Raw genomic sequence first — 14,150 nt, forward strand, 5'->3', positions numbered from 1 at the left:
CAAAAACACTTTTGTCTATGATGAAACATCCAGGCAAGACTGCTCAATCGTGTTTTTACGACGCCTGCGTATAAACATCTCCTTCGCGGATGCAAAGCTTTCTTCCCAAAAACAGAAAGAAACTTCTTTTAATTCTTTCCTACGTGGCAAAGGCAATCTCGCGTTTATTTTATTAATTTTTTTTCTCCATTATCTCTCTCTTTATTGAAATTTCTACAATTTTGTTATGGAAGGAACAAGAAAATTGTGGTCTTAGATACTAAAAGAAGGAACTAACAGTAACGAGCAGTTTATAGAATACCGTGTGATGACTAGTAAATATCGGAAAAAACCGGGAGAGAAATGAATATTTTTTCCCCCTGATTAAAACTTCTTATCCCAGGACATACTTTTCGTTTCTTTTCACAGTTGTAAATTTTTTAGCAAAAATTTCTGACATGTTGAATCGTATAAATAGCGAATATATTTGCACAGATATAAGAGAAAATTCTAAAGGTTAGATTTTATACGGTAACTTAGATTAAATGATTAAGTGATTAAACAAAAGTCTGATTTCAATTTGAGGCACTATCCTAATTCAGCAAGCAAACACGTGAATTCTTTTCCCAAGTTAATGGCCAACAAGGCAGCAAGAAAGCAGCATTGAGCATCAGCGAAGAATTTGTGTTGCTTATTATGGAAAGTGTTTAGAAATAGAGAATAAAAGTTTGGCCTACTGAAAATTATTTTTACATACATGCAATTGCAATTGTCACTTTTTTCGGTATAAATACACAAAACATTTCAATCAACTCAAAAATATATGAGATTACAAAGTCTGATAGGGTGGGATTACAAAATGCGACATAAAAAAGATTACAGATTGCGATAGGTTTGAGAAAACAAAGTGAATGGATATTAGAAAGTGATACCCTACACCAGGATAACTTTAATCTTAAGTCGAAGGTTCTTAACGCCAGCTAATTCGACAAATTACCAAGTAAAGCATGACTTTTGTATTCTTTTGCTTTTGTCTATGGGTTTTAACCATACCACGGCGTTTCGCTAGAATTTCATTCTTTGTTTTAGCTGGTTCGAATACGTTCGAATACAGGATAACTTTAATCTTAAGTCGAAGGTTCTTAACGCCAGCTAATTCGACAAATTACCAAGTAAAGCATGACTTTTGTATTCTTTTGCTTTTGTCTATGGGTTTTAACCATACCACGGCGTTTCGCTAGAATTTCATTCTTTGTTTTCGCTGGTTCGAATACGTTAATCAACGAATAAAAAGTTCAGATAGATTAATAAACGAAACACATTTTACGTTATCTGCATTTTTTGTCACCGTTGGAACAATGCGAAACAGAGTTTCAAAAAACGACAAAAAATGTGTGTCTGGGGAACGTAAACATATAAGTTAGCAGTAATAGGTATTAATTTGTGTTTTGCAGTTCGTACGTGCAATTCAAATCACATGTTTCTTGAAAAATATATCTTCTTATTTTGCTCGTTACATCAGTCATGGATGTTATACCTTCTATACCTCCATGCCTCAGTCGAATACAAAGTCAGTAAATTCAATTTCCTCATAAAATTATTTTATACTAATTCTATCTGAAACGTTACTCGTAGCAAAAAAAAAAACGTATTTCTAGACATATATACACAAATAAATTACCGCCATAGCTCAAGTCAATATCCGAATAAAGTAAACTACAATTTCAGAACATTACGAACGTCTAGTCTATAAGTGCCAGAGTCTTTCTTTTTAAAGTTACTTTTCATAACCATATTGTAAAGAGGGGGCTAACTAAGAAGGGGTTGTTAATTACCTTCAAATCGATAGTTGGAGTTGGTGTTTATAAATTATGTAGGTGAATTTTTATTCAGATGGATGAAAGAGGGTGAAAGGGAATTGGTAATATTTGGGGGGAGGGAGTCGAATCAAAGACATTCGTGAAACACAACGCTTGAATTGTTCTGAAAAGTATAGGCGGAAGTTACAATTCTTTAATGAGGGGTGTGTTAATTAAAATAGGTGGTACAACTTTCCAAATTTGGTGTAACAAATATAGACTAGCGATCGATTCGACCGTTATTTAATGCGAAAACTTTTTTCCAAAAATTTTAACCCGAAACAAGACAAAACTAGTCAGCAAACGAATAACGACAAATTAATTGCTGAAGAAAGGTTATATATATCGTATTTATGCTCTATCATTCCCGCATCTTTAATATTCCCGTCTCTTTACTAAACTTGACTTTTTGGTGTGGGTTAAAAAAATAACCCCGTATCTCTAATATTACGCTTGCGAAATTGCTGTAATTTCTATTATGTGCAGTATCTACGCGTTTCAACAACTTTTCTTGCACCGATGATGTTCACTTCAGTGGGATTCCACTGTACAACAATTTTAAATACTTTCAACTTAGAATTTCTATTAAAAGTTGTAAAAGCTGCGTTTTTTAAATACACAACTTTACAATTCCCAATTGAAAGTTACGGGGCAGCCTGAAATTCTTATCCAGAAACTAATCTAAAGTATATCTTCCTGTAACTTTTCCAACAACACAACCTTTTTATATACATTTTCGTCACCAAGTTGTAGCTCGGCTTCTTGTAAATAGACTACCGTTGAACCTTTATCAGCCTCCTTGAAACAATAGAAGTACCATTTGGCGCAGTGTTCTAATGTTCTTCTTTCACCTTTAGTTAGATTAGAATATTGGATATTCGTGTCCAGGCTAAGATCTTCATCCTAGCCAAGTGGTAAAGCTCGATAGCTGGATCCTTTCTGTTTAGTTTCGGTTGAAATAGGTTAAGTTTTGAGTTAACGATTGACACATTTTCCACCAATAACTTCTAACAGAGCTTTAATTGACATCACTCTTTATGTGGACAAGTCGACGTGAATTGAAGTTTTTAAACTTAAAATAAAATGAGGAACAACATTAGAACCACCTTCAGGATTTTGCAGCCAAGCACTGCGAAGAACGACACATTCGATAATACAAAAAGGTCTTAAGACTGCGGATTCCAATTTCTTTATTATTTGCAAAAAGGTTTTTTCCATTGCGAAAATAAAAACAGGCGCTGATAGCATAAAAATACAAATATTCAAGTCTTTTTCCAACATTAAAGCAAAAAAAATGTTTGGGCTAACCTTCACTTGTTGCAAGGATACTTGTTCACTAATTCTCTCACTATCAGTTTTGTCAGCAAAATTGACTGTCCAGCCTACACAAAGGAAGAAGCAGGACAAAGAAAAAAGGGAAATAAATGTTAATGTATACATGAAAAAAAAAGATATGCAAATTCTTTTAAATAGTTATGTGAATGTTTACCAAACGCGAAGTTCCCTTAAATAATTATCTTGTTGAAATAAAAATAGATATTAGACAAAATTCGAAATCAACAAATGAAAAATGTCATAAAAACATGCCTGTATTAGATACCTAAAAGTATTTAGCATTTAAAATATAAACTATAATTGCAGGTTGTTGCTTAACATGATACTTACACAGACACTGTTATGACATTGCACCTTACCAAAACGAATAAAGTACTACTTTGTAGAAGGATCCACAGCAGCCGAAGGATCCACTGCATTCTATTATGGATTTTTTTCAATTTTTTAAAACCAGAAAAAATACAATCTCAACACATGTTTTGTGATATACTGTTCAAACAAATCACATACAAGTACAACATGACCAATGCATAAAACTTTAGTGGTCTAAATTTTGTATGGAACTGTTTACTGGTTAAATTGAGCCAGTTGACTTATGTCACTTTTAGATTTATATACTTCCTCAGAATTTTAGTTACAATTTCTGCTGCCACGTCTCGAGTGTGAAGAGAGTCTACTTTTTACCACATGATAATGTGACAATAGTGATCAGCCATAAAGTTTATTTTTATTTTATCTTTTTTCTATACAAAGTGCTTTCTTCCTTCCTCTCCTTTGCAGCCATTCATTATGTGTAGCTTTAAATGAGTTATAAAGCGTTGTCGTTCGAAACACAAACAAAACATTCGAATCATGCATTCAAACAATATAAGGCCCACAACACACGTAAACATTAAAATATGAAAATGATAATTCGTTCGAGTTAAGGAGACGTTCGAGTAATAGAGGTTCGAGTTATGGAGACTCTACTGTATAAAGACAAAAAGGAAACACTTCACGTAGTACATGCAATTTTGGATAGGCAAATAATAGGTTTTCTTATTGTTTACTAACAGTATTCACGATTTGGTACTACAACCATATTTTAATAATTCTTGATACAGTACCATATTCAATCAAATATAAGTAGTTAGAATGAGATGAGTGCAATTTGGTGGCTGTATATTATATTGTACAATAATAAGATATATTATGTAAATATGAACACAAAAGTGGAAGTTAGAAGTGGAAATACCTAAAAGTGGAATGAAGTTTATAAGAAATTTTGAAGTACTTGAAACAATTACAAACAAGTATGTAGTAGTTAATGCAGTAAATGAAACTCTATTTTATTTAATAAAATGATGGATTGTAGTTAGTCATAATTTAGTAATTTTATGGAATGGAATCAACTGTATGGCATTTTAAAAAGCCTTTGAATTTTTAGAAGAATTTCTGCAAAATGGGTTAACACAACTTAGTTATTTATTGTTTGTACCCCCAAGAGTGCGACAGGTGCGAATTTGGTCATTTTTTTATGCCTTAATGCCGGTTTCCAAAATCAAATTATATTATTGTCCATAAGGCCCGTGGAAAGATATACTTAAACAGAAGGAAGGGCAACGGAAAAGATCTGTCATATAAATTTTATGACGTCAGTAAATATTTCAGCATCTTGCATAATGCCCTTTACCAAAAAATGAATCCGAAAATGTCAAAAAATTTAGTTTAGTATTTCTAGATATAAATTTAAATGCCTTTCAAACTCTGGTTTTGACATTGGTCTTAAAAATAATGTTGAAAGAACTGTTTTTTGTTGATTTTAAATGTACTCCTTGCAAATTGTTTTCCTGTGACATTTCCAATTAAAATATTGACACATTCTCAACAAAAACAAAAACGTGAAACCGTGGAGTTTTCTTCCAGCAAAACTGACATCACATATACTGTCCCCCCTCCCCCCCCCCAATAAATATATTTATAAAAAACATAAGTTACGTACAAGGGAATACATTAATTATGCAAAAAATGTAAACAAATATGCTGGCTAGCTTTTGAAACTTTAACAATTTTGATAGCAGCTTTTTATGGGAATGTGAGTCTCCATGTAGCACTAGCTTACAAAAAAAATAGAAGTCTTAAAATTATTAAAGTTCTTACTTTCTCTGAATTATAACCCACTTTAAACTCTTGCCTTCAACTACTACTTCCAATAGTTTCTAACTTATCCTTTCTACTTCTAACCTTTTTAATATGCTTTTGTAATCCACTCTACTTCTTCACTTTTTTTTCTGCTTTTACTATCTGCACCTAAAGAATTGTAGAAAATAAGGCATTTTTTATCCACTTCTTTATGATTCGCCTTTTGTGGAGAACTTTGTCGACAAATGTTCATGTTTGTTCGTTTTTACACCAAGGGAACTAACTTTCTACTTGAATGGTGTCCTGTTCGAAAGTACACATTAGAACAAATCATTATTTCAAACATTATGACACAATTTGGTACTTTTGTAGAACATAATCAAATTTACATTATATCTTAGAATTCTTAATAGATTTCTGCTAACTTAGTAGTATTTTAAGAGATGTAAAGCATATTTCTGTAAAACGTTGTGAACACAAAAATTCACCATCTAATTTATGAACACATTCCTATTTATTTTTTATTACTTCAATGCTACTTCCTAACTGCTACTGGTCAAAAATTGGTCTAAATTCCAATGGTTCCATCCTTATCAGACACAATGCTAACAATAGTCAATGGTCATTGATTTTGAACAGTACACAATGTTGGATATTTTAATTATGACGATGTTTGCAATCTTAAAGTTACGTTTAAATTGTGTTCAAGAGTCATTGTTCCCAAAATGTTTAAAGGTACATTTTTGCCATCTAACTCCTTCGGTTTGTGTAAAACCTTACATCAATTGTTATTATACCTTTTCATCCTACTTCTCCTGACTTGGATCCAGAAGCAAATCTACAATATTTGTATAGTGGAGGGTCCTTGAACCTTTCTTACAGCAAGTCAGCCATCTTTTGCTCCACAACAGGTGCTCTCTGAGATCTGAATTTAATAAACTTAGGAATTACCATTCCTGTTAGAGAATATATATATCACAATCCAAGTATTACACCTCTGCTTGCTTGTAGGAAATTTTCATAATAATATTGAATAATCAACATGTTAATTGTGCTATCTTTTGCATGATGTACATGCAGGGTTCAGAAAAGGGCTGACAAAATAAATAGAGTTTTTGGTCGTTTTGAAGGCATTTTTTCCTGAAACTGCCCTGGTTTTGGCACCTTTTTCCCTGAGCAAATATAAGTAGGAAACGTTAGATGTCAAATATAAATCTTGTTACTCTAACAAATTGTAATAAATAAAATCTAACAATGCAAGTGTGATAAACAAAATATGGTTTGTAAAAATTCTTCAAATATGAGAAGAAAACATCAGTCAGTTGCCAACAATGAGAATTAGAAAACTAAAACAACATATGAACAAGTGAAAAATTACAGCATCTTAAAAATGTCTTCCGCAGGGACAGGGATAGTTAATAAAAAGAAATATCATACAACATTTAAGAGTTTAGTGTTATTTCATCTGTTACTACATCAAAAATGATGAAGTGACAAAACAGCCGACTGTTGTGATATAACTTGTCTAATGACAGCTGGTTAATTATTATAGAGGTTGTAACCCTCTGAAGATTCTGCACAATAGCAATAACCTCTTTTTAACTAGGATTCTCTTAGAAAAAATACATTGACCATTAAACAAGACACATAAAACAAGTTGTGTTGTAGGCAAAATTGTCAGATTTATATCTGACAATTTTGCCTACAACACAATTTATTTGTTGAAAAAGTACATAACTTGCCATAACCAAAATATTAGAGCTGGGGATCATCAATAGGTAAAATTATAACCCATTTAAGTATCTTAAAGATCACTTTAGATTTAAACAGGTTTAGGACGTAAAAAGGTGGTAAAGCTGACAAGAAAAATTCCTGAGTTTTCCCTGAATTATTCCAGCAAGAAATGCCTTTTTTAAGCATGCTGATCACGTCACTTGTGAACTTCCCCTTCCTGTTATTTTAATGGTTCTTTCTTCATCAGAATTAACCAAAGAAGGTTGATCTATCTTTTTCTGTTTTTATTGAACAAAAGAATATTATTTGTAGAAAATCTTAGTTATAATAATTTAGAGCACCCAAATATTATTTGTTGTGGAGAGTCACGCACCATTGGAAGGTATATGTTAATTTCTTCTTTTTTGTGCTTTTGTTGAACATATATATCTTATGTACAATAATGGTTGTCAAAATACACATTCTGCTCCACATACAACTTCGCAATATGAGCCATAAAAGTTAGAACACAGAATTCGAACAGCAATGAAAATGGCAACGACTCCATTTAGCACCAGGCTAAGTGGACCCAACACACAATTTATACAACATAGAGTAACACCGCTTCAAATCTATATCAACATAAAAAGTCCGACACACGTTCATTGAATTACTTCAAGCAAATAGACCCAACACCCGAACCCTCATTATACGACATCCTCACAACGCAAGCATATTTCCCTGTAAATAAGCCATAATCAACGTAATAACGCATAATACTCCCTATCAACCTTAGAATACTCTCATTGCTACATAACAAATATATATTTTCTTTGAAGATAAACCGTAACCAATGTAATATGGCATAATATTGGATAATTGTAGTAATACGTTCTTTTACTACTTAACAAAAACATGTTTTCCCTGTAGATAAGCCATAACCAACGTAACATCTCATAATAGTCGGTGGCCCGTGGAAAGTACACATGTTCACCCGTCCTTTTTATACTGCATTGCGTGTGTCTCGCTACTTGCAGAGCTAAGCTACCATTTTGCGTGACAGATAGACAGACGTATATGGTATTATAATATAGATATTCCATATTATCCTGAAAATACGCACTATCACTACATAACAAAAACATGTTTTCCCTGTAGATAAGCCACAAACAATTTAAATCTCATAATATTCCATAAAATCCTTATAATACTCTCTGTTGCTACATAACAAATATATATTTTCCCTGTAGATAGGCAATAACCAAAGTAACATGCCAAAATATTTCGCATAACTGTAATAATACTCTATCGCCTTAACCAATATAAACAGGGAAAGTCTTAATGCCGGCGAATTTGATGAAGACGTTATTTTATAAAACAAAGGTTTAAGATTTAATACATACCCATACACAAACAGAAACAATATTTTGCCCAAATAAATTCTCGCAAAAAGACTTGAAATAATATCAACCAATTTGAGGGAACACATTGTACTATAGCTAGTAATTAACAGGAATGCATTAGGGTAGGACACAAATCCTTCCACTAATAGAACAGATACTTTGACAAAATTTCCTCCTGCTAACTGGTCCAATTGCAAGGTAATTAGTGAGAAGCCTAAGCACTATACATGGAACAGGCTGTAATGTTCTGTACTCATCCATGCACAAGTAAAACAATATTTTAGACAATTATCCTCCCGCGAAAGGACATTAAATTTCCTAAAGCACACCAATCAAGAAAAGACTTTAAAATACAAACAAACACTTATGTTAGATACACATCCATACACAAATAGAAACCGTATTCTGGACAAATACCCTCCAGCGAAATAACAGATTAAAAGTCTTAAGGCAGAATAATCTGACGAAAGACGTTATAATTTTAACATATTTAGATAAAACTTACACTAAATGTAGATGAGTCTGCATACATAACTTGTGTAATACTTATTATTGGTTATTGTTATTAGCGTTTTTGATTGACAAAGCAACAACCTGCAGCTTTTAATAATTAAATAAGTGGTCTTCACTACTTTTGGATATCCCAACATAAGGAAATGCTTTTGTGTCTGCTTTTCCATGTGATAATTTAAATTAAAGAGATTAAATGTTTATCATTCATTTATTTTGTATGTTAAAAATAATTATTTGAGGAAACGTCTCAAACATTCACATAACTATTTAAAAAAATGTGCAGATAGTAATTTTGTTTAGATAAATGTTATAATGCCAACCAATGGTAGCTGTTTTTAAAATTTGATTTTCAGAAAAAGAATATGAAAGTAATGTTGTGTGGGTTGCACTTACTATCACTTTAAGCTAAAAATCTGCAAAATCAACATGACAGTACACAAATAATTGGCGATATCAACTTCTGAGCATATAACATATTTCAGGATTTGGTGGTAACTCAATTTTTTGTCAGACTTGCAAGCATTGGGTACATAAGAAGTGCAGTAGTATTGGTGGAAGGTTAAGAGCTGACATTCAGTTTGTATGCAAGCGTTGCAAAGGTGAGATAATAGAGAATGAAGTATTTCCAGCTTCAATGATGTACAACAGTGGCTCGTTAGAGATAGTTGAGAACTTCTGTTACTTAGGTGATATGTTGGGCAGTGAAGGGGTGTTGGAAAAAGTGTTACTTGCAGGATAGGTTCTGCTTGGATCTTCCTTTGTTGACTAGCAGAGTCTTGTCAATTGAGTTAAAAGGTAGGTTGTATGAGGCCTGTGTAAGAAGTGTTATGTTGTAGGGTAGTGAGACATGGGCAGTGAAGCAGGAAGACCTTGACCGTTTAGAAAGGAATGATATGAGAATGGTTAGGTGGATGTGTAACACCAGAGACAGAAAGAGTTCAGATGAGCTAAGAAGCAGACTAAGTATCCGTAGAATTAAAGATGTTATCCAGATAAGAAGATTGAATTGGGTGGGGTACTTGGAAAGAATGGAGGGGGATAATTGGGTAAGAAAGTGTGGGGACTTGATAGATCCTGGGGCAAAGCCCAGAGGCAGACGAAGAAATACTTGGCAGGAGGTTATAAGGACAGACTTGATACAGAGGAAGTTGAGTTTAGATCTAACACAGTCTAGATCAGATTGAAAGAGGGTCATGGAGGTCATGGAAAACGGACGTTAAGCCGAGGATGATGATGATGATTGCCATGTTGTGCTTTTTTTGTTTATAGAGAACGGACAGACAATATTGCCGACAGAAACAATAGTGAGATCATTAGAGAACGAAGAATCCTTACAACAAGTGAAGGTTAGTCCTAACATTTTTACTGTTTTTATGTTAGAGAAATGCTTGATCTATTTTTGTTTATCTTATTATTTTTATTATAGGAACTCAAAGTTGCAATGACCTAAATCCACATCAAGCATGATGATTAAATTTAAAATAATAAATTATTAATAGATAGAAAATTTGTCAACCAGGGCAGAGCTTTTGAAAAGTTAAAGTATATACAATAGACAAGAATTAAAAATTAGAACCTACAAAATATTTTCCTGTGGATCTTAGTGTTTGTGAAGGTAAAACGTTATATGTAATAGTTTTGCATATTGGAAAAAGCTTTGATTAACCACCGAAAAAAGCTCAGGGATGAGTTCCCATATTCAAAAGCAATCCATACACATTAAATTCAGTTGTTTTAGTAAATTTGGTCTTTGAAAAAAAAATTGGGGAGATAATATACCCGTATTAAGAAGCAATCCATACATGAGATTAGCCTGATTTAATAACTTTGGCATTTTGCAAAAAAAGATTCAGACTGAAATCAAGAAATAATCTATTGACATGTGATTAGCTCGATTTTTTTAATTAGGCATTTACAAAAGGAAGGAGAAAATTTTCACATCAGGACCCATACACGCTACATTAGCCCGATTTCAGACAAAAAGCAATCTATACACATGAAACTAGCTTACATTTGTAAACTAGGCAATTGCAAAACAGAAAAAGAATTTCCAGATCAAGAAGTCATCCATACACACACTTTAGATTGAATATTCTAATTGAACAAGTAATCCATGACACACAAGATTAGCTTAAATTTGTAAATTGGGCATTTGCAATAAACAGTACTCTAAGGGTTAAGAAGAGACCTCCCACTCCATTTGTCTTGTTTCCTTGAATTTAGGGACATAAAACAAATTTTCAGAAGAAAAAGATGCGAATCGAATACTAGATCATGACAATGTTCGTAATGCACACCCCGTTTTTCTTGTTTTGTTGAATTTCAGAGACTGAAAACAAATTTTCAGAAAAAAATGTTCTGAGTCGAATACTACACCAAGATATCATCCATAATGCACAGTCTGTTTCTCTTGTTTCGTTGAATTTAGGCCCAAAAACAAATTTTCAGAAGAAAAGGCTCCGAATCAAATACTAGACCATGATATCATTCGTAATGCGCACTCCATTGTTCTTGTTTTGTTAAATTTAAGTCTGAAAACAAATTTTCATTTGTAGTGCACACTTCGTTTAAACCAGAAATTGTTCTTAACTTAAAATATAAGTTAGTTTATTCAGATTTTAACCTGAGCTGTGGCATATGGAAATTAAATACATACAGTTTATATTTGTACTCAAAAGTGTTTTAGATAAAATTCAACAAAAAATAATTTTTTGAGGAAACTAAACTCATTCATGTAAAACAAGGAAGGCAGTTTGTAAAGAAGCGTATATTTCAAATTCTACGTAAAATTGCCAAATACTGATGTCTTGCTGTTATTTCAATCAGTTTTGTTTCCCAGACCGGCAATTCTGTGTCTAAGAATGGAAGATGAGCAGAATGCAGTGGTACACCTATGAGTGTGTCGTTTTTTGAAACTATGTTCTTTCAATTTGATCAATTGGTGAATGAAAAACTGCAGATACAACATGAAATGTGCTTGGCTGATCAATCTAACTGAACTTTTTATCCTCTGGATGAAGCTGTTAAAGTGTTCACAAGTCGACATATTCAGGCTTGTGAAACCAAGAATGGAATTTGAGAAAAATGCAGTGGTACACCTATGAGTGTGCCTGTGAAAAACATCATGAAACAAGCGCGTATGTTGGTAGAATCCGGACTTTCTGTTCTTGACATATTCACCTTAACTACACGTATGATTATAAAAAATATCTAATGGGACCCATTCTAAATGTGTGTAAAAAGAAGCAGATGCATCACTTTGGCCTTCACTACCAGGTATGACATGAAATCCATAGCAGTGGTCATGTAAGGAACAGAAGCAAAAGAACACAAACATCATGCCTTGCTTGGTAACTTGTTGAAATGACTTTTGCCAAACTTCATTGCAGACATCGTCGTATTTGAGTTGCTGGAGTCCACAGAAAATTTCTTAACTTGTTGAATTTGTTTGCTGTGGTTTGAAAAATAAAAGTTCTGAAGTCTTATAATTATACATCTGTAACCTCTCGACAGAAGAATTGTTGCTGGTAACAAAATTCCAGTACAGACGAGCAAGTGCCCCTCCCTGCTTGACATGCAAATCTAAAATCTATAATAATATCTACTGCGCAGAATAGCATAAGAGTATTAACACAAGAATCGAAGGACAGCTGTTTAAAAGGGGACACTATTGATTTTTTTTCATTTATGTTGCATGATTGCTCCTAATGAAAACATAATGCTTCGTCACTTATCTAATCTTTATCTGAGATCTCCCCAAGAATACTTTTGCATACGTACAATAGATGGCTACGAAGAGAATGATATAATTTTCTACAATGCATTCTTGAATCCCATTTCAATCTTCGTACATGCAAGCATGTTAGGCTTCCCATCATCTCGCAGGAGAATATTTCGCCATAAAACTATTTCTATTGGTGTATGAAAGTGTGTCCAGCCTTAATGATTGTTTATTTTACTGTGTTGGGTCTTTGCATTTATTGGTCTGATTTAGAACTTTCAATATTTCATTTCCAGGGAGGATACTTTTTTCTACTGCTTTATGGATAAGTAAAGAACACTACAGCCTGTTCAATGCATAGTATAAAAATGTCTCTTTGTTTAGCCTGCAATAAGGCCGTTAATATGTACATACTTCTGCAAAAGGGTAATTGAGCAAAATATCGTTCCTGTTTGTGTATGGATGTGTATCCAACCTCAAACCTTGTCTATTTTATAGAACAACATGTTTCCTTAGATTGGTTGATATTAAGACTTGAATATGCCTTTACTTGGAACGCCATTTGTCCAATTTATTGTTTTTAATTGTGTATGGATGTGTATTCTACCTCAATGCTTGTCTGTTCCATAGTACAACGTGTTCTCTCAGATTGGCTGATATTAGGAATTTCAATAAGTCTTTTTGCGAGAGTGTCTTTTGCAAAATGTTGTTTCTGTTTGTGTATGGATATGTATCTAACCTTGAAACTTGTCTACTTGAATAAAACAACGTTCTCCTCAGATTAGGACTTTTGCCTGTTAAGGCAATAAAGAGTATTATTACAGTTATGGGAAATACTGTGGTATGTTACATTGGTTATGGCCTATCTTAAGGGAAAATGTGCACTTGTTTGTTTGTGGTGTAGCTATGATATTAATTATTAGAAAGCAATTAAGTTCATATGGAAATAAAACTTACTTTGATATATATATACAGGTATCAATTTAACTGTTAGGAGTAAGATATGTCTCTCGTTTATTTGATTAAACTGTGTACGTAACTACAAGCTAGATAAAAACTGTGAAAACATCCTACCTTCTTAGTTTTTTTATATATAAGAAAGCTGGAGCAAGCACTACCGTCTATTGCTTTTGTTATTAGTTAGTGTCTGTTCCATTTAGTGATATTAGAATAATCCAAGCTGCACAAAGGAAACATAAGTTTATTATGGAAAATGATCTGTGCAACATATGAAAAAGCCATGTTCTTCTTCTCTTTTGCAAAAAAGTATAGTCACTGTCAATCTACCATTATGGACTTTTGAAGTTCCGGACATATAACCAAGTCTAAAAACCATTAGCCAAAACCCGAGGGGGTACAGAAAAAATCAGGGGTACAGAAAAATTTATCACAACGGGCCAGTGTTTCCAACAATTCTAATTCTTACCACCATTGAAGTAAAATTGTTAGCTCGCGCTCGGCCATCAAACGGAAAATGCGATACCTATTGAATAAACCCAACCGTCC

General features: G+C 33.1%; 1 long non-coding RNA gene across 1 annotated transcript; it reads right to left on the reverse strand.

The window, feature by feature from the left end:
• Positions 1-1,441: 1,441 nt before the first annotated feature.
• On the reverse strand, positions 1,442-14,044 carry LOC130629408 (uncharacterized). The gene is made up of 3 exons (XR_008981956.1): positions 13,719-14,044; positions 3,147-3,220; positions 1,442-2,910 (listed from the first exon to the last, which is right to left on the reverse strand). It is a non-coding gene; the product is annotated as an uncharacterized LOC130629408 (long non-coding RNA).
• Between the last annotated feature and the right edge of the window lie 106 nt (positions 14,045-14,150).

The sequence above is a fragment of the Hydractinia symbiolongicarpus genome, chromosome 2 (assembly GCF_029227915.1).
Source record: "Hydractinia symbiolongicarpus strain clone_291-10 chromosome 2, HSymV2.1, whole genome shotgun sequence".
Taxonomy (NCBI): Eukaryota; Metazoa; Cnidaria; class Hydrozoa; order Anthoathecata; family Hydractiniidae; genus Hydractinia; species Hydractinia symbiolongicarpus.